This window comes from Moschus berezovskii, chromosome 7 (assembly GCF_049115385.1).
Source record: "Moschus berezovskii isolate FMDL1 chromosome 7, NW_MosBer_1.0, whole genome shotgun sequence".
Classification (NCBI taxonomy): Eukaryota; Metazoa; Chordata; class Mammalia; order Artiodactyla; family Moschidae; genus Moschus; species Moschus berezovskii.
This window is the reverse complement of record NC_142466.1, coordinates 56,421,744-56,441,671: the sequence shown is the minus strand read 5'-3', so window position 1 is coordinate 56,441,671 and position 19,928 is coordinate 56,421,744. Positions and strand designations below refer to the sequence as shown.

Below are 19,928 nucleotides of genomic sequence, written 5' to 3'. Positions count from 1 at the left end.
AATTCCACTTAACCCAAGTTTTTTTGTTCATTCTCAAGGGCGTTGCACTATGCCTTGGGTTCCTCTATACCCTACTTGCATCTTTTTAAATAATTTCTTTGTTAACACATCGCTGATTATCATACTTTAATGTGCCATATCTTGTCTGATAGAACATTGATGCAAGCCCTCTGTTTCACATCCAGCAAATTCTCCTCTTCAATTTTCAAAATGTATCATTTGACCAGTCTCGCAAACACTTCCCTGTCCAAGCACCATCATCTCTCTTTTCCGTATTACTGCAATAGTAGTGGTTTTGCCCCAGAAACCACTGCCTTCTGGAAGCCCAGAAGAGCATGCTATAGAAAATATATAACTATCTTTTTAAACACAAAATTTATTTTTTCTACACTGATCTTGTCGAAGTCATTAACGACCTCCACACTGAAGAATTTAATGTCATTTCTTAGTAATGATCTTGCAGGTATATAATATTAATAGCTTATAGTTGCCCATCTACAGTCTATCCTCAAACACAAGCAGAGCAACCTGCTGAAACTGTTTTAGCTATGCATTCTGGGAAGCAAACTCACTCAGAAGGACAATGCAGATAGTGGAGTGTAATACACAGGCGGGCCTTAGGCAGAGTCTCCTCTTAGCCAAGGACCCCGGCCAGTTTTTGTGAAAACCTTATATACCCTGAGTGTACGTGCTCAAACCCACTTCCCCTAACTCCCTGAAACTAGTCTGAACAAAGGAAAAGAAAGATACAATCAAAGTTAACCTGTGATTCATATGCCTTAATGAATGGCATTTATATGCCTAGATAGTTAACAGTGGACAATTATCAATAGGCCTGTGGTCATACCCCAATAAGCATAGTAGAATGTATGATTCTATTCAGTTACACAGATAATAGGGTATTCTTTTAGGTGACAGAGAGCCCTGGGGCTCTTCCTTCCCTGGGTCTGGTTTTCCTGTTGGTATGTCGTTTCCATAGATACTGGGCATATAGCTCAAAGTCCACAGTCCAGCCCAAGATGGAGTCCTGCTTTCAAGATGGAGTCTGTTCTGTTTCCTTCTTGAAAACAAATATGTCTCTCATGATCCAGCCTCTCACACCTGTTTTCTGTCTCTCCTGGATCCTCATTCTACTCCAACTCTTTTTTTCTTCTACTTTTTAAATATGTTTAGCATACTCTTTGTCTAGCATACTCTTGTCTCAGAGTCTCTTCACTTGTCTGAAATATGCTCTCCTTAAATATACATTTCTTCAACTCTCTACATCAAGGTCACATCATTGTCATGTGAAAGGGCACCCTTAGCTCTCTCCACCAGCATTCTATATCCTTCAGTTCAGTTCAGTTCAGTTCAGTTGCTTAGTCATGTCCGACTCCTTGCGACCCCCATGAATCACAGCACACCAGGCCTCCCTGTCCATCACCAACTCCCGGAGTTCACCCAAACTCATGTCCATAGAGTCAGTGATGCCATCCAGCCATCTCATTCTCCTCCTGCCCCCAACCTTTCCCAGCATCAGTCTTTTCCAGTGAATCAACTCGTCGCATGAGGTGGCCAAAGTATTGCAGTTTCAGCTTTAACATCAGTCCCTCCAATGAACACCCAGGATTGATCTCCTATAGAATGGACTGGTTGGATCTCCTTGCAGTATAAGGGACTCTCAAGAGTCTTCTCATACTTAACATCATTTATATGTTGCTTATAGATTTATTTGTTCTGTCTTATTTGGAATCTAAGTTCCATGAGAGCAAGATATTTGTCTATTTTCTGGTGATGTTTCTGTTCTGTCTAAAAAGGCTTCTGGATTATGCTGCTGCTGCTAAGTCGCATCAGTCATGTCCGACTCTGTGCGACCCCATAGACAGCAGCCCACCAGGCTCCCCCGTCCCTGGGATTCTCCAGGCAAGAACACTGGAGTGGGTTGCCATTTCCTTCTCCAATGCATGAAAGTGAAAATTAAGGCGCTCAGTCATGTCCGACTCTTCGCGACTGCATGGACTACAGCCCACCAGTCTCCTCCATCCATGTGATTTTCCAGGCAAGAGTACTGGAGTGGGGTGCCATTGCCTTCTCCATTCTGGATTATAGTCACAGCCAATTAACATATGTGGAGTGAAATGAAAGAATGAATAAGTGAGTTATCAAATGAAACAGAAATTATGTTTTGAAACTGAGTGATAAATGGCCAGTCCAAATTCTACTTGAGCTTCAACTATTTTTCAACAAGAAGCAAAGGATTTCCCTAAATATAATCTCAACCATAATCAAATATTGGAAAGTTATTGATTGGTCTCAGAGTGACTTTAACACTGAAACACAAAATCAGAGTTGAGGAATGGGTTGTAAAAGGAAGCCAGTAATGAAGAAATTAGCCTGCCAGATAAACAAGATGGGTACATAAGAAACTTCAGAAAGTCATAGTAGGTTCAAGCTATATTTTGAGTAAAAGAACATAACTATGCTATGTATAATTAATGTTTGTTTTCAATTAATAAAAGCACCTTGAATAAAATAATGATTGTCAAATGAATTTCTAAACTCTCTATTATAAATGAAATATTAAAATATCAATTTATATTTTACAGACAGTAGAACATAAATGCCCTTCATCATCCTTTCACACAACTGACTTGCTTTATTTTTTTACAGTTTTGCATTTGGAACCCCCCCTACATTTTATTGTATCAGTATCTCTTAAAACTGGGCTCTTTAATGAAGCAATTTGGTTTTATCACATTTTTTATAACATTTCAACAACTCTCAAGTGCACCTCTACTCCCATTAAATTATTTTTTCCATGAAAGTAGTAGAGTATAAGTTGGCATTTTTCTGAAGACTCCCAGCATCAAAGTCATCTGGGAAAGTCCAGTTCAAATGTCTATCAGTTCAGTTCAGTCACTCAGTCATGTCTGACTCTTTGTGACCCCATGGACTGCAGCACACCAGGCTTCTCTGTGCTTCACCAACTCTCAGAACTGGCTCAAACTCATGTCCTTCGAGGCAGTGATGCCATCCAACCATCTCATCCTCTGTTGTCCCCATCTCCCCCAACCTTCAATCTTTCCCAACATCAGGGCCTTTTCCAATGAGTCAGTTCTTCACATCAGGTGGGCAACGTATTGGAGTTTCAGCTTCAACATCAGTCCTTCCAATGAATATTCAGGACTGATTTTCTTTAGGATGGACTGGTTGGATCTCTGCTCTCCAAGGGACTCTGAAGAGTCTTCTCCAACACCATAGTTCAAAAGCATCAATTATTCAGTGCTCAACTTTCTTTATGGTCCAACTCTCACATCCATACATGACTACTGGAAAAACCATAGCTTTCACTAGACGGACCTTTGTTGGCAAAGTAAGGTCTCTGCTTTATAATATGATGTCTGTACCTGTACCAGACCACCTGACCTGCCTCTTGAGAAACCTGTATGCAGGTCAGGAAGCAACAGTTAGAACTGTACATGGAACTACAGATTGGTTCCAAATAGGAAAAGGAGTATGTCAAGGCTGTATATTGTCACGTTGCTTATTTAACTTATATGCAGTGTACATCATGAGGAACGCTGGGCTGGAAGAAGCACAAGCTGGAATCAAGATAGCTGGGAGAAATATCAATAACCTCAGATATGCAGATGACACCACCCTTATGGCAGAAAGTGAAGAGGAACTAAAGAGCCTCTTGATGAAAGTGAAAGAGGAGAGTGAAAAGGTTGGCTTGAAGCTCAACATTCAGAAAACAAAGATCATGGCATCTGGTCCCATCACTTCATGGGAAATAGATGGGGAAACAGTGGAAACAGTGTCAGGCTTTATTTTTTTGGGCTCCAAAATCACTGCAGATGCTGATTGCAGCCAGGAAATTAAAAACGCTTACTCCTTGGGAGGAAAGTTATGACCAACCTAGATAGTATATTAAAAAGCAGAGACATTACTTTGCCAACCAAGGTCCTTCTAGTCAAGGCTATGGTTTTTCCCGTGGTCATGTATGGATGTGAGAGTTGGACTGTGAAGAAAGCTGATCGCCGAAGAATTGATGCTTTTGAACTGTGGTGTTGGAGAAGACTCTTGAGAGGACCTTGGACTGCAAGGAGATCCAACCAGTCCATTCTAAAGGAGATCAATCCTGGGTGTTCATTGGAAGGACTGATGCTAAAGCTGAAACTCCAATACTTTGGCCACCATTTGCAATGAGTTGACTCACTGGAAAAGACTCTGATGCTGGGAAAGGTTGGGGGCGGGAGGAGAAGGGGACGACCGAGAATGAGATGGCTGGATGGCATCACCGACTCTGTGGACATGAGTTTCAGTGAACTCTGGGAGTTGGTGATGGACAGGGAGGCCTGGTGTGCTGTGATTCATGGGGTCGCGGAGAGTCGGACATGACTGAGCGACTGAACTGAACTGAACTGTACCTGTCTTATTTGATAGGAAAGAAAAATAAGACCCACTTAAACAGCTTTTGAAGTGTGGTGTTGGAGAAGACTCTTGAGAGTCGAGGAGATCCAACAAGTCTATCCTAAAGGAAATCAGTCTTTAATATTCATTGGAGAGACTTAGGCTGAATCTGAAACTTCAATACTTTGGCCACCTGATTTGAAGAACTGACTCACTGGAAAAGGCCCTGATGCTGGGAGAGACTGAAGGCAGGAGAAGGGGACGACAGAGGATGAGATGGTTGGATGGCATCACTGACTCGATGGATGTGAGTTTGAGTAAACTCTGGGAGTTGTTGATGGACAGGGAGCTTTGGTGTGCTGCAGTCCATGAGGTCGAAAGAGTTGGACATGACTGAGGGACTGAACTGAACTGACTGAAACTTGTTAAAATCAAATGGAAATGGGGAAAGATTATTGACTTGAGAAATTGAAAAGGGCAAGTGATAATGGTTTCAGATATGGTTTGTTCCATACATTCAAATAATAGCTTTAGAACCTACTGTGTCTCCATCTCTAGACTCTATTTTCCTTCCTGTTGAGTTGATTCCCAAGTTCCTCATGACAAGATTTTTTCATTTTGAGTATCTCCTCCCAGCAGCTCCTGAAAAAGTACCAAAATTAATTCTGCTTGGACACTTTATGAGACTCTATAACTTTTTCTCTGTCCTAACAATAATGTTTGAAATTAAAGTAGAAAAAATATAGATTTATAATAGGGACAAAACAGTAGAATTCTTAGACCTAAATCTAGGAAGAAGGGTTTAAGACATAAAAATTAAAATTTGAAGTCCAAATGAAGGACATAAAACAACTGGAATAATAAGTAATATAGAAATGTTGGTGCTTCTAAAATTAACACATAAATGTTTATCGATTTCAAATTACCATCTCAATGAACTTTTCTATGGAACTATATAAATTAATTTTGGAATATGTACTGTAAGAATAAGTCTCTAAAAGAAGCCAAGAAATTTCTGAATACTGAATAAGAACAATTAAGAAAAAGTGAGAGAATTTCTGATAGTAAGATAATTATATAGTCACTGTAATCAGAAATATATAATATTTATATATAAATATATTAGTCAGATATGGTGGACCATCCACAGAAAGATAAGTATATATGTGGTTTTTATCTAACTTAATGAGAAAGAGTGTTTAATTTAACAAATACACTATATCAGAAGGAAAGATATATTCAGAAGAAAACAGAACTGGACACTGTTCTTTTTTTAAAAGAAAAATATTGGAAGGAACTGTAGGAGGCTATTTGTGTAAATCTGAGATGGAGAAGACTTTCCTAAGTAAGACAGACATCTCAAAAACCATAAAGAAAAAGCTAGATATATTTGGCTATTTTAAAATCACTTATGTTTTCATGGTGAAAGTTATCATAAACAAAGTAAAGAGGCAAATTTAAAGATAGGTTTGTAAATTAAGTATGGAAAAGGCCTATTCTTCTTAGAGACTAGTTACTGAAGGATCATTGTGTGTAAAATTGATGTAGAATTCGTGGGATCACCTAACTCTATGTACAACAGAAAGATATTTTAAACTTTCTCAGATTATTGACAGGATTTCACAGTTAAAATTTTTATTGCCCAGAAATACCTTTCTCATTAAGGGAGTCGTCTCAAAAAATAATAAAAATTATTTCAAGTGCTTATTTTATTTTATTTTTTTTAACAGTACTTATTTTCATTTTTTTTAAATTTTTTAAATTTTATTTATTTTAATTGGCCAAGTCCTTATTTTAAAGTAAATAATAGGCAGGACAGTATTAATTGGATAATAGTATGAAACAGAGCAAAACAAACACAAAGGCAATGGAAAACAATAAGATCTCAAAATGTTCTCTTCTAGATTTTCTTTTCTTGTCAGAAAGATAAAATTTCGAAAGGTCAGCAGATTTATACTGTTGACCAAAAATGAATTCTAGAAATGTGAGTTGAGGGAGAGAGCATAATATTTTTTTCCAGTTGCTTCAGTGAAAAGTAGAATTCTAAAAAATATAAAGGCATATGCCACAACATAAACATATAAAGAACCACTTCTAGACTACTCTGAAATTATAAATAAAACATAGATGTTATAACAACCGAGACACATTTTAAAGGCACAGAGAGTTTTGATTAATGAGTGAAATCCTGTAGAATCTCTTCCTAAGAAAACTAGAAAAAGACAGTTTTGGCAAAAACTGCTTTCTCAAGAGCCCTGGTAACTGTGAGCTAAGATCATTTGTGTTTAGAGGAAGGTGGCAGAGGGTTGAGTGATCATTCACTTTTGAAGGACTTCAGAGACTGAATACACTCAGTCTGTCCTAGATTCATTTCATTAAGAGAGAATGAACTAGTTAACATTGCCAAAATGAAGTTCATGTAAGGTAACAGGCCCAGGGATTTTTCTGACCATCTGTCTCTTTAATAAGGATATGTTTTCCATCACTGTGGCTAAAACAAAAATACAGAAAATAAGACAGAAATTATCAACAGTTGAAAAGGATGTGAAACAACCAGAGAACTCTTTTACCTTGCTGGTAGGAGAATGAATTGGTACAATCATGCGGAAAAATTAAGTGGGAAGTTAACAAATGTTATGACTCAGCAATTCTGGTCCTATATTTACATGGGCCAAAAAAAAAGTGTACATATATTCACCAAAAAATGTGCCCAATAATGTTCATAGCAGCACTTTTCATAATGATCGAAACTAGAAATTACCCAAGTACTTCTATCTACAGCATACATTCATAAATTGTGGTAGAGTCATCTAATGAGACACTGTACAATGAACAATGAGGATGAATGAAATACAACTACACTCAACTTGATTATTCTTTCCAATAGAACATGGATAAGTCTTGAGAGCATGATATGCTACAAAAGAAGTCAAGAACAAAAGGGCACATGTTGTTTGATTCCCTTAATGTACAAGCCCAAAACAGACAAAGCAAACGATGGCACCGGAAGTCAGGATAAAGGTTGCTCTTGGGACGTAAAGATTGGAGACTGTAAGGGGGTATGAAAGGCTGAGGGACTCTGGTATGCTGGCAATGTTCAGTTTGAAAAAATTCACCATGTTAAACTTATGTTTTGTGCACTTTTCTGTATGGATGTTACATCTTAATAAAAATTCCTTATTAGATTTGCATTTGTCGTATAGAGCAAGAAGCTGTGGGGAAAAGAAGTGAGTAACTTAACTTTAAGTAGAGTAAATAGTTTATGCAAATCTTAACTAAAAAACAAGCAACAACTTTCCATACATAGACTAATTTGGGTTCATATCTATCTTGCCCATTAGTCTGGGGAAAACACCCCCTTTGATTCTTATTTCAAAACCCAAAGCAATTATTGCTTCTACTGCAAAGAACAGTTTTCATGTCACTTGACTTCATTTCCCAATTTTCAGAAATATGTAGAGTAAAAATATTGCTAACCAAAGAGATATCATCTTGTAAATCACTTCACTGCCTGCAGCAATTTTAACTTTGGAAAGCCTTTTCACATGATGCTACTCCCTGGCCCACAGACGCTCAATGAAGTACCTTGCCAATAAATACTTGAATGGGAGTGACTCCTCTGAGTATGTGTTGAAGACTTTTGAAAACGTTCCAGACGCTAAGCTAAGCAAGTACTGCTAAGATGACAGGTGAAGTTTTGCCCTCCAGCAGTGTTAAACTCACTTCCCAAGGTGCTGAATTTTAAAACTCGGTGAACTTTTACAAACTGCACACCACCAGCATTCCAGAGCCCCTCAGCTTTTCATGCTCCCTTGCAGTCTTTACTTTGCTCCTATTTTTCTAGTTTTCTAAGATAAATATCACTTTAGTATTCTTGCCTTGAGAACCCCATGAACAGTATGAAAAGGCTGAAAGATAGGACACCGAAAGACGAACTCCCCAGGTCAGTAAGCACCCAATATGCTACTGGAGAACAGTGGATAAACAACTTCAGAAAGAATGACAAGATGGAGCCAAAGCAAAAACAACACCCAGTTGTGGATGTGACTGGTGATGGAGGTAAAGTCTGATGCTGTAAAGAACAATATTGCATAGGAACCTGGAACATTAGGTCCATGAATCAAGGCAAATTGGAAGTGGTCAGCAGTGATAGCAAGAGTGAACATAGACATTTTAGGAAACAGTGAACTAAAATGGACTGGAATGGGTGAATTTAACCCAGATGACCATTATGTCTACTGCTGTGGGCAGGGATCCCTTAGAAGAAATGGATTAGTCCTCATATTTAACAAAAGAGTCTGAAATGTAGTACTTGGGTCCAGTCTCAAAAACTACAGAATGATCTCTGTTCGTTTCCAAGGCACATCATTCAATATCACAGTAATCCAAGTCTATGCCCCAACCAGTAATGCTGAAGAAGCTGAAGTTGAACGGTTCTATGAAGACCTGAAAGACCTTCTAGAACTAACACCCAAAAAAGATGTCCTTTCATTACAGGGGACTGGAATACAACAATAGGAAGTCAAGAGCTACCTGGAGTAACAGGCAAATTTGGCTTTGGAGTACAAAACGAAGCAGATCAAAGAGTAACAGAGTTTTACCAAGAGAACGCACTGGTCATTGCAAACATCCTCTTCCCACAACACAAGAGATGAGTCTACACATGGACATCACCAAGGTCAGTACTGAAATCAGACTGATTATATTCTTTTCAGCCAAAGTTGGAGACACTCTATACAATTAGCAAAAACAAGACTGGGAGCTGACTGGCTCAGATCATGAGCTCCTTATTGCCAAATACAGACTTAAATTGAGGAAAGTAGGGAAAACCACTAGACCATTCAGGTATGACCTAAACCAAATCCCTTACAATTATCCAGTGGAAGTGACAAATAGATTCAAGGTATTAGATCTGATAGCAGAGTGCCTGAAGAACCATGGACGGAGGTTTGTGACATTGTACAGGAAGCACTGATCAAGACCATCCCAAGAAAAAGAAAGGCAAAAAGGAAAAATGGTTGTCTAAGAGGCCTTACAAATAGCTGAGAAAAGAAGAGAAGCAAAAGGCAAAGGAGAAAAGGAAAGATATACCCATTTGAATGCAGAGTTCCAAAGAATAGCAAGGAGAAATAAGAAAGTCTTCCTCAGTGATCAATGCAGAGAAACAGAGGAAAACATTAGAATGGGAAAGACTAGAGATCTCTTCAAGAAAACTAGAGATACCAAGAAACATTTCATGCAATGATGGGGCACAAAAAAGGACAGAAATGGTATGGACCTAACAGAAGCAGAAGATATTAAGAAGAGGTGGCAAGAATATACAGAAGAACTGTACAAAAAAGATCTTCATGACCCAGATAACCACGATGGTGTGATCACTCACCTAGAGCCAGGCCTCCTGGAATGTGAAGTCAAGTGGGCTTTAGGAAGCATCACTATGAACAAATTAGTGGAGGTTCAGTTGAGCTATTTCAAATCCTAAAAAATAATGCTGTGAAAGTGCTGCACTCAATAGGTCGGCAAATTTGGAAAACTCAGCAGAGGCCACAGGACTGGAAAAGGTCAGTTTTCAATCCAATCCCAAAGAAAGGCAATGCCAAAGAATGTTTAAACTACCACATAATTGCACTCATCTCACATAGTAGCAAAATAATGCTCAAAACCCTCCAAGCCAGGTTTCAACGGTATATGAGCCATGAACTTCCAGATGTTCAAGCTGGATTTAGAAAAGGCAGAGGAATCGGAAATCAAGTTGCCAACATCCATTGGATGATTGAAAAGCATGAGAGTGCCAGAAAAACATCTACTTCTGATTTATTGACTATGCCTAAGCCTTTGACTGTGTGGATCACAACAAACTATGGAAAATTCTTAAAGAGATGGGAATACCAGATCACCTGACCTGCCTCCTTAGAAATCTGTATGCAGGTCAGGAAGCAACAGTTAGAACTGGACACAGAACAATGAACTGGTTCCAAATAGGGAAAGGAGTACGTCAAGGCTGTATATTGTAACCCTGCTCATTTAAGTTATATGCAGAGTTTTAGTTTAGTTTAGTTCAGTCACTCAGTCGTGTCCGACTCTCCGCAACCCCATGAATCACAGCACGCAGGCCTCCCTGTCCATCACCAACTCCCGGAGTACACTCAAACTCATGTCCACAGAGTCGGTGACGCCATCCAGCCATCTCATCCTCCTTCGTCCCCTTCTCCTCCCGCCCCCAACCTTTCCCAGCATCAGAGTCTTTGCCAGTGAGTCAACTCGTCGCATGAGGTGGCCAAAGTATTGCAGTTTCAGCTTTAGCATCAGTCCCTCCAATGAACATCCAGGATTGATCTCCTTTAGAATGGACTGGTTGGATCTCCTTGCAGTATAAGGGACTCTCAAGAGTCTTCTCCAACACCACAGTTCAAAAGCATCGATTCTTCGGCGATCAGCCTTCTTCACAGTCCAACTCTCACATCCATACATGACCACTGGAAAAACCATTGCCTTGCAGAGTACATCATGCTAAATGCAGGGCTGGATAAAGCATGAGCTGGAATCAAGATTGCTGGGAGAAATATCAATAACCTCAGATATGTAGATTAAACCATCTTTATGGCAGAAAACATCCTTATGGCAGAAAGCAAAGAACTAGAGAGACTCTTGATGAAAGTGAAAGAGGAGAGTGAAAAAGTTGACTTAAAACTCAACATTCAGAAAACTAAGATCACGGCATCCAGTCCCATCACTTCATGACAAATAGATGGGGAAACAATGAAAATGGTGCGAGACTTTATTTTTGGGGGCTCCAAAATCACTGCACATGGTGACTGCAGCCTTGAAATTAAAAGACACATGCTCCTTGGAAGAAAAGCTATGACCAACATAGACGGCATATTAAAAAGCAGAGACATTACTTTGCCAACAAAGGTCCATCTAGTCAAAGCTATGTTTTTTTCAGTAGTCATGTATGGATGTGAGAGTTGGACTATAAAGAAAGCTGAGCGCCAAAGAACTGATGCTTTCAAACTGTGGTGTTGGAGAAGACACTTGAGAGTCTCTTGGACTGCAAGGAGATCAAACCAGTCAATCCTAAAAGAAATCAGTCCTGAATATTCATTGGAAGTATTGAGGCAGAAGCTGAAGCTCCAATACTTTGGCCACCTGATGCAAAGAACTGACTCATTTGAAAAGACCCTGATGCTGGGAAAGATTGAAGGCTGGAGAAGGGGAAAACAGAAGATGAGACGGTTGTATCGCATCACGCATCACTGACTTGATGGACATGAATTTGAGTAAGCTCCAAGAGTTGATGATGGATAGGGAAGCCTGGTGTGCTGCAGTCCTTGGGGTTGAAAAGAGTCAGACGTGACTGAGTGAATGAACTGAACTGAAGGTAAATCCAAAGTAAGCAGAAGAAAAGAAATAAAAATTAGAGCAGAAAACAATGGAATAAAATAAAAGACTTTACTAGAGAGAAAATAAATGGCACCAAAATTTTATTGATCTTTTCAATAAAAATGATAAATCTCTAGCTGCTGCTGCTGCTAAGTCACTTCAGTCTTGTCCGACTCTGTGCGACCCCATAGACGGCAGCCCACCAGGCTCCCCCACCCCTGGGATTCTCCAGGCAAGAACACTCTAGCTAGGTTAACTTAAAGAAAGAGAGAGAGAAAGCACAAGTTACAGATCCTATAGGAATTGTGTTGGGGCTAGGGAGTAGATAGAGAGAAAATTGCTCTTGTCCACAGGGAGAAAAGAGAGCAAGGAATTGGTTCAAGATGAGGTCCTAGGGACAATCTAGTTTTAGGTTGAAGCAGTAGAGGACAGGACATCATTTTTTATAGTGTTCAGGGAACAGGGTGTGAAAAGCTCACGGACAGTTCTTGGATTTGTTGGCACCAAGGTGAGGTTTCAAGCACCATCAACTTTCTGGTTTCAACCAGTCTAGGGTCTATATTCTCACGGTCAGCAGTTTTCATCTGGTGGATGGGTTGCTTCCTGTAAAAACAACAAAGGAATGTGTGTCAAGCCTTTATCTCTATCTTTCAGGGAACTAGGAGTTCGGTAAAACAACGAAGGAATGTGTGTCAAGCCTTTATCTCTATCTTTCAGGGAACTAGGAGTTTTGTGATTTTGCTATGTGGCAGAATCATAGTCTAAATTGTTACGAGTTCCCTAGCCCAACAGCTATTCTTTGTTTCGACATCTTCATGTTTCCCAGTCATTAACTCTTGAATCAGCATTTTACTTTAAAAGACAAGGACAGGGGACCTTGTACACAGTTTCAAGGTGAAGTTAATGACATGGTCAGCTTCCTATCTTTATTTCTGTGTGTTGGCAAGATGAAGAGGTCAGAGTGGGAGAAACACTGACTTTATGGAGCACATTTGTTTTTTTTTTTTTTTTTTAGGTTGTTATGCCTTGGTCATGGCCTGCTGGAACCCAGCATGATCCAGCCAGCCTGACTTCAAGTCTAACAAAGGGCAAACTATTTTGGCAGAAAGAGCTCTCACATTCACCGAGTGTCCCCTGAGGTCCCTGAGAGGGTGTGTGGCATGTCTGAAGTCACTTAGCTAGTGGGGAGCAGTTCAGGCTGGAAGCAGAGCTATGGGACCCCAAACCCACAGCACCTTCCACCATCCCCAGAAGAGTGGCCAGAATGGGAATGGCAGCATCCCAGAGACTGGTCCCATCACTGGTGGGCCAGGACACATCTAGCCAAGCTGAAGTGAAGTGAAAGTCACTCAGTGGTGTCTGGCTCTTTGCGACCCCATGGACTATAGAGTCCCTGGAATTCTCCAGGCCAGAAGTGGGTAGCCTTTCCCTTCTCCAGTGGATCTTCCCAACCCAGGGATCGAACCCAGGTCTCCTGCATTGCAGGCGGATTCTTTACCAGCTGGAGCCACAAGGGAGGTCCAAGAATACTGGAGAGGGTAGCCCATCCCTTCTCCAGTGGATCTTCCTGACCCGGGAATCTAACTGGGCTCTCCTGCATTGCACATTTGAAATGTTACTTTTGAAAGTTTCTTAAGTGCTAGGATGCACTTTGACACTGGTCCTGCAGAGAGAAGGGAGGGGTGGCTAATTATATCCAGCTGGGGTCTGATGCCATAAAAATGTGAGTTAAAAAAAAAAAAAGAACTAAGGGTATATTTGATGAAATCTGGATATTATAGCTTAAAGAAGAGTGAGAGAACTGAACAGATTTTCAGACTGAGGAGATGGAGGCAACAAGATCTAAATTAAAACAGGAGCAGAGATGCAAGAAATACTATCCATACTAGAAAATTTCAGTTACTTCCTTTGCTAATGCATTTCTGGCTCCTCTACGAGATTCATTCATTTAATCGTTAATTCATTCCTACACTCACTGAACAAGCATTTATTGATTGTCTGCTCTGTGCCTCAAACAGTGCTGGACACTAGGGGTACCGTGGAAGCCAAGCAGACATTTTATTTGGTCCTGCATTTATAGAGCTTGCAGAGTTGGGAAGATCACTGATAAGATAATGAATGAAATTGGTATTGAGGCAGGGATGGAGGACTGATCAAGAGTGTATCAAATGAATATAGACCAGTGCAGGACCCTTAGAAATGTCAAGTCTGGAAAAGATTATATTTATTTATCTAAATACATTTTAAAACATCAGAAAGATTTTAAGTAAAATGAGCATTTTATAACTTGGTCATCACACTTAGCTGGAAAATTCATTCATGCAACATGCTTTCATCCACAGGCAACAGTATTGTGTGTATGTGTGCAGTTTATAGTTGATGGGACTTGATAATGCTGGATTAAGGCAAACTATTCTCTGTAAATAACCTGAAAGATAGTAAAAGACCTATAAACTTCATGATTTTTGTTTTGACTTTCCCACTATTAAACGTGTGTATCGTAAAGAATCAGTTGTCCATACCCTGCTTTTCATCCTTATCTGAAGTGGAAGTCAATGATGCCCTCACAGGGCATTTATTTTTATAGCCTGTTAAGCTGTAAAACAATACCCTTTAGCTATTTCTGATTTAAGATGTACACTGTACCATGAATTTTTGTTTGTTTAGAGTATGAAGCTTGGATTTTATGGGGATGTCCTGTGTGAATCTGAAACATCAAATTGTGTATCCACATATCTGCTGCTGCTGCTGCTAAGTCACTTCAGTCGTGTCCGACTCTGTGTGACCCCATAGACGGAAGCCCACCAGGCTCCCCCATCCCTGGGATTCTCCAGGCAAGAACACTGGAGTGGGTTGCCATTTCCTTCTCCATCCACATATCTAGAGACCTGGAAATATCTGTAGATTTTAGAATCTAATTAATAATTATTTAGATAGTAAATTCCTCAGAGACCCCTGCTGCCTCTCAAAAATGGTTCTGATTTCTTACCCTGTCATGTAAGTTGATATCACATCTGAATTATAAGTTTGACTGGGAAGAAATTAGAGAATTTCAATGTAGGAATATGTAAATGTTTTTATAAATTTTGGTGCAAGTTTTCTTCCTTGAAAAACACTTGGGACCAGACACATTCTCTTTCACTCATATCATGCAGTGGATAGTTTCTAGTCTGACCTTCACATTCATGGTGTTACCCAAAGCCCCAAGGGGCTGTAGCTATTAATACAAGGAGGGCACAGAGTTATAAGTATCTATATGTACTTGTCTGCAGTGGCAAAGAATTTGCCTGCTAATGCAGGAGACAAAGGTTCAATCCCTGGGTTGGGAAGGTCCCCAGGAGCAGGAGATGGCAACCTGCTCTTGTATTCTTCCCTGGAAAAATTCCATGGACAGAGGAGCCTGGCAGGCTACAGTCCATGGGGTTGAAAAGAGTTGGGCGCAAGTGAATGATTGAGTATGCACATGTATGTAGCAGGATATCTAATTTCTATTACTCTTTTTTTACTTCATATATGACTTTAAAGATTGTACTCATCTTGGATTGCCACTGTTATCCATTTGTTATCAATTGCTCTCTCTCATAATGAATTCTGCATGTAGGTTTCCAGATGATTAAAGAGCTTTATCTTAATTTTGTTGCTGTTCAGTTGCTATGTCATGTCCAATTCTTTATAACCCCATGGACTGAAGCATACCAGGCTCCTCTATCTTTCACTGTCTCCCAGAGTTTGCCCAAATGCATGTCCATTGAGTCAGTGATGCTATCTAACCATCTCATCCTCTGCCACCCCCTTCTCCTTTTGCCTTCTGTCTTTCCCAGCATCAGGATCTTTTTCAATGAGTCTGTTTTTTGCATCAAGTAGCCAAAGTATTGGAGCTTCAGCTTCAGTGTCAGTCCTTTCAATGAATATCAGGGTTGATTTTCTTTAGGATTGTCTGGTTTGATCTCCTTGAAGTCCAAGAGATTCTCAAGAATCTTCTCCAGCACCAAAATTTGAAAGTATAAATTTAAGTTATTCAATTAATTTATTTCAATATAAAATTGTGGAATACAGTTGCTTCTAATTATATTTTTATAAAATAAATGACTATTTCCAAATAAATACATATAGTTAAAAATAGCTCATTGTTACATATTAAATGACAAAGAAAAGCTATTTCCATTTTCCTTTTAAACTTTCTTTTCTCTGTTTTAGTCTTATCCATGTTTCTAAAATTGCATAAACTGCACACACAAATTTTCCAAAAGTGCAATAGCACACTAATTATGCCTTAGGAGCAGAGTCAAAGTGGAAATTAGCATTTTACAATACAATGTGTTAAAATAAATGAATCATTTGCTAACTGTTGAAAAAACAACAAAAACAAGAGGTTCGATAAACCCAATTCCTTAAGGAAAATACCAGATAAACAGCAAGATTCTTATTGTGTTCCTGTCATCCCCACTATTATTGCATACACAGAAGATTTGATAGTTTCTTACAGGAAAAAAATGCAAGAATAGTTTCAATTTGACACACTGTCACGTGGATAATACAAACAATTTCAAAAGCTTTTACAAAAAAGGACAGGCCATCCAATTTGTTTATTCCAAAGAAAAATGCTGAATTTATGTGTACTTGGAAAAGAAAGATGAAGTCCTAATTTTAAGCCTCCATGTCTGTCAGTTGTTTACTTTCTCCATTTCCATTGCAACATCCTGGTCAAGATGGTCATTATCGAGATGGCCTTAGGTTGTTATCCCTAAGTGCTCTCTGCATTTGAATTAGACCCCAGATGATGCTCTCATTTCCTGCTTGTATTTCAAGCCCTTTATAATGCAACTCCCCTTAAACCTTCAATCTCAAATAGATTTTCTTTTTTTTTTTAAATAAAATAGCTTTTCACTGTCTATGTCCCTTATATGCCTTAGCTCATTAACAAGTTCAGTTAAAGAAGCGCACAGTGCTGGGTACTATACTGAAAAAAATTTAGTTGCTATCTTTTTTTCCTCCTAACATTTTATTAAGGGCTGAATTGTAGCTCCTCCCTAAATTCTAATGTTGAAGTCTCAATGCCCTGTACCTCAGAATGTAACTGCATTTGGAGTTAAAATCTTTAAGGGTATAGTTAAGCTAAAATGAGGCTATTAGGATGAGGCTTTAATCGAAGATGACTGTTGTCCTTAACAAGAAAAATGAGAGACACAGGGAAGTATGGGCATAGACCAAACGTGAGAACAGCCCGTCTACAGACTCAAGAAACAGCCTTCAAGAGGAACCAACCCTGCCGGCACCTTGTTCTTAGACCTGCAGCCTCCAGAACTGTGAGAAAACAAATGTCTGTTTTAAAGCCATTCAGACTGTGGTATTAATATTTTGTTTCAGCAGCAGCCCTTGCAAACTAATACACATGTATATTTAGTAGGTTATCGAAAGGAACTGATAACATTGTGAAAATACCAATTTGCCCTGAAAAATTAATAATCCAGAAAACATAGAGCCAATATAAAAATGGATTTTGAAGACATCCTCTCTTTACATGCTTTCCCCTGTCTCTCCAAATGCAGCACAGCTCATCTATTATCCCATGAAATGTTCTCTGCTGCTCTGGGCAACTTTAACTCCCTACTCTGGACCTCTTGAGTACCTAGTTCCTAGTCCAGTGGAAAGAAATACATTCAACACCAGAACTTTTGTTTTTATTCTGACCCCAATGTTGAAAACTAATATCAGTATATTTGTCTATTGAAGCTGGCACAGAGGGAAGGAAGACAGAAGCCCCCTGCCTGCTTGCTCCATCTACCAGTGCTAGTTCATTCCCTTCTCCATTGCGCACACTGACACTTGGGAAACCAGCGCATGAGACATGGGTTTAAAACCCTTGAATCACATTACACTTCATTATCTTAAAATATCTTCATAAGATAAGAGCTCTCAAATGAGGAGGCAGGCTACACCATACACTTAAAAAAACACTACACTAGGATGACACACAATGAACTGAACTGACCTTAGTGAAAGTGAAGTCGTCTCCGACTCTTTGCCTCCCCGTAGACTGTAGCCTTCCAGGTTCCTCTGTCCACTGTCCACGGGATTCTCCAGCAAGAATACTGGAGTGGGTTGCCATTTCCTTCTCCAGGGGATCTTCCCAACCCAGGGATCAAACCCGGGTCTTCTGCATTGCAGGCAGACGCTTTATCCTCTGAGCCACCAGGGAACTGAGCTTAGAGGGATGAATTTTATTAATAAACTGCTTGCTAAGTGAATTTGAAGCCTCAATTTTTTCTAAATTAAACAAGAAAACTTCCATCTGGTCTGAGAATCTAAGAACAGGAACTACCCATAGAACAGGGCTTTGCTTGAAGTTGGTATGGCTTTGGCTTCATGACTAATCCATACGTGGGTGTCAGGTCAAGCTCGACCATGGGGCATTTCTTCAGTGTGAGTTGTTGCAGAACTGTGGTGATGAAAACGGATACTTCATTTCGTGCAACCTCTTCTTCGAGACACTTCTGGATTCCCATTCCAAAAATGAACACTTTCTCAACAAGACTTTTATTCAGTTGTCTGTTTTCATTCAGAAATCTCTCCGGTCTAAGTAAATTGGGATTATCCCAAATAGTTCTGTATAAAATAGACAAAAATAAAAATTTTTAAAGAATTTATTTTATCACTTTTACTTTTGTTGCCAACTTCTCCATAATAATTTTGCTTTGGATAAAGTCTTTCGTACAAGTTCAGAACAATATATATAAAGTTAAATATACATATATCTGTGTGTGTGTGTGTGTGTGTGCGTGGGTATGGTGCTTCCCAGGTGGTGCAGCAGTAAAGAATCTGCCTGCCAATGCAGGAGATGTGGATTCAACCCTTGGGTCAGGAAGATCCCCCTGGAAAAGAAAATGGCAACCCACTCCAATATTCTTGCCTGGAAAATTCCATGGACAGAGGAACCTGGCAGGCTACAGTCCAGGGTTGAAAAGAGTTAAACATGACTGAGTATACAAACATATATGTATATAGTTATGAAGGTATATAATTAGATAATTATTGTGGATACATATGTCATTATTCCCTTTAATATGTTGACAGATTTAGTTATCATAAAACAGTACAATTATACCTATTTTTCACAAAAATGTTTTCTGGTTCATTAAATAGTGAATAAAATACATGAAATGTATTTTAATTTTTTATTATTTTAAATGAATAATTCCACAAAAGTTTCATTAGAATATTTCAAAATTGTGGTTAAATAAAAGGTAATAAATATTTTAATCTCCTTGGCTTTAAGCAAAAGGAACAGGAAGGATTAGACTACTGAGGCCACACCTCTCAACCTGGTGCTCTTTCACTGTGTTTAGGAAATAACCTTCACACATTGTCACAGAGAGGAGCCAGGTCTCCTAAAGGGAACTCTGATTGAGGGTGTTGCTCACATTTGGTTCTCTCTCCTCCTCCCCTCTTTCGTTACAAGCACTGCATCAGGCTCATCTATAACTAATGATAGTGTGTTACCTACCTCCTAAGCCATACATCAGAGACTCACCTGACTTCATAAAGAACTGGGTCTCTTTGTCTATAGATGTCACCCTCTTCCTAGGAGAAAAATTTGTTTGCTCTGCACCGGAGAGCATAGACCTGGAGATTTACAAATGATATTCAGTCCTCCAACAAACTTCGTTTTGCTCTCAAAATCTTTTAAAAGTAGTTCATTGCTGCTAACATTTAAAAATCAGAAGATTCCACAAGAAAATCTCCATTTCCAAGTTCTTGTTTATAACTAAAAGAGCTGATAACACTGCAACAATGTCCTGTTCACCAATAGTTTACTGGGTTGGATAGAGACAACAGATGGCCTCTCCCCACTGCTTCAACATACAATTCACTTTTCATATTTTCCATTGCTCAGTGCGTGCTTGAACTTGTGACCTTTTAGATTAAGCATGAATAATTTCCCCATAATATCAAGTCTTGAATTACATACTCATTTAACTTAAATGCCTTCTTACAAAGAGTATTTCTTTATTAGCACCTGTGTTAACTGAGCTTGTTTGCTCATTACTCAATAGTCAATATAATCACAAGTTCTTAGGATACTAGAACACTTGAGATACTTGGGGTTGTACTAACAGAAAATAAATGCCATTCAGTTTACACTGACTGTATTT

The 19,928-nt window shown here is 39.2% G+C and overlaps 1 long non-coding RNA gene across 1 annotated transcript; it reads right to left on the bottom strand.

Moving 5' to 3' along the window:
* Window positions 1–11,880: 11,880 nt before the first annotated feature.
* On the bottom strand, window positions 11,881–19,517 carry LOC129557344 (uncharacterized). Its single transcript, XR_008686199.2, has 3 exons — window positions 19,307–19,517; window positions 17,768–18,381; window positions 11,881–12,378 (listed from the first exon to the last, which is right to left on the bottom strand). It is a non-coding gene; the product is annotated as an uncharacterized LOC129557344 (long non-coding RNA).
* Window positions 19,518–19,928: the final 411 nt, after the last annotated feature.